Genomic DNA, 1,701 nt, shown 5'->3' on the forward strand with positions numbered 1-1,701 from the left:
CAAACATGAGTTTTGGTGTCAGCTTTTCCTCTCCCAGCTGTGCAATCTTTATTAACTTAGTTGACCTCTTTGCTTGTCTGTGACTTGTCTACAGATGTGTAGCTTGATGCCTGGCAGCACTAAGTGTTCTACAGATAGTTGGTAGCCATTGTTAATAATAAACAAGGGGCCGGTACCGGGGCTCACTAGGCTAATCCTCTGCCTGCAGTGCTGGCACCCCAGGTTCTAGTCCCAGTTGGGGCACCAGATTCTGTCCTGGTTGCTCCTCTTCCTGTCCAGCTCTCTGCTGTGGCTCGGGAGGGCAGTGGAGGATGGCCCAAGTGCTTGGGCCCTTCACCCGCATGGGAAACCAGGAGGAAGCACATGGCTCCTGGCTTCGGATTGGCACAGCACTGGCTGTAGCGGCCATTTGGGGAGTAAACCAACAGAAGAAAGACCTTTCTCTCTGTCTCTCTCTCACTGTCTAACTCTATCAAATAAAAAAAATTTAATTATTTTTAAAAGAAAAACTTAAGCCCTATTTTAGCATGTGAGATGTTACCAAATATGATTCTTGGCAGGCTAAATATTGGTAGTATAGCCTGTTCCTTTTTTCCTAGAGGTTCCCAGGCATCCTTAAAGAATGAACCTTCCAAAGTTACATAGTTAAACATTTTTTAAAAAAGAACTGCACTGATCTTGTATCTTATGTCTGGTTTGTGTATACATTGTATTGTACTGGATTTTTGAGTGACTAGAATTTTTGAGATTTTTTTAAGATTACTTAAATTCTTTTTGAGGGACAGAGATCTTCCATCCACTGGTTCACTCCCCAAATACCTGTAACAGCCAGGGGCTAACCTAGGCTAAAGATGGGAGATGGGAATGCCAAGTTGGTCTCCCACATGGGTGGCAGGGACCCAAGTATTTGAGCCATCACCACTGCCTCCCAGGAGGTGTTAGCAAGAATTTGGCTTAACTCACTGTGCCACAACACTGGTCCCTGTATTTTCTTCCTGGTCATCAAATTGATCATATTTTCTTCATTTTTATATGAATCCAGTTACTCAGTGGTTACTTTCAATAACTTATTTTCAATACTTCTTCCTCTGTTATGTTTTCCTGGGTGCTTAGCAGAGCAGGCACCTAACTTTAAGTCTCCATTCTTCCCATCCCTGTGTTCTACAGAAGTCCTTCTGGGTCAGTAACTGTTCTCTGTATATTAGTGTAGTGTATGCCCTTCTGCAAATAGATGTATATATCCAAGTACACTAAATTCATTACTATTCTCCCTGGAGGCAAGTATAAGTTTGTATTTATAACTGACAAATCAGACTTTGATACAGTAAAGCTGACCTGGGGCTATTAAGAGGGAAATTGAGACTTTAACTTTGCTCATATTAAGCTACAGACTGACCTTAAGTTTTCTTGTGTAGTAGACTGGTTCTTGATTGATAGCTTAGGCCCAAATAGACTTCTGAAATTAAAAAAATAAACTTCGGGCCGGCGCCGCGGCTCACTAGGCTAATCCTCCGCCTAGCGGCGCCGGTACACCGGGTTCTAGTCCCGGTCGGGGCGCCGGATTCTGTCCCGGTTGCCCCTCTTCCAGGCCAGCCCTCTGCTGTGGCCAGGGAGTGCAGTGGAGGATGGCCCAGGTGCTTGGGCCCTGCACCCCATGGGAGACCAGGAAAAGCACCTGGCTCCTGGCTCCTGCCACCAGAT

Source organism: Oryctolagus cuniculus, chromosome 3 (genome assembly GCF_051225735.1).
Source record: "Oryctolagus cuniculus isolate XC-2025 breed Fujian yellow rabbit chromosome 3, ASM5122573v1, whole genome shotgun sequence".
NCBI lineage: Eukaryota > Metazoa > Chordata > Mammalia > Lagomorpha > Leporidae > Oryctolagus > Oryctolagus cuniculus.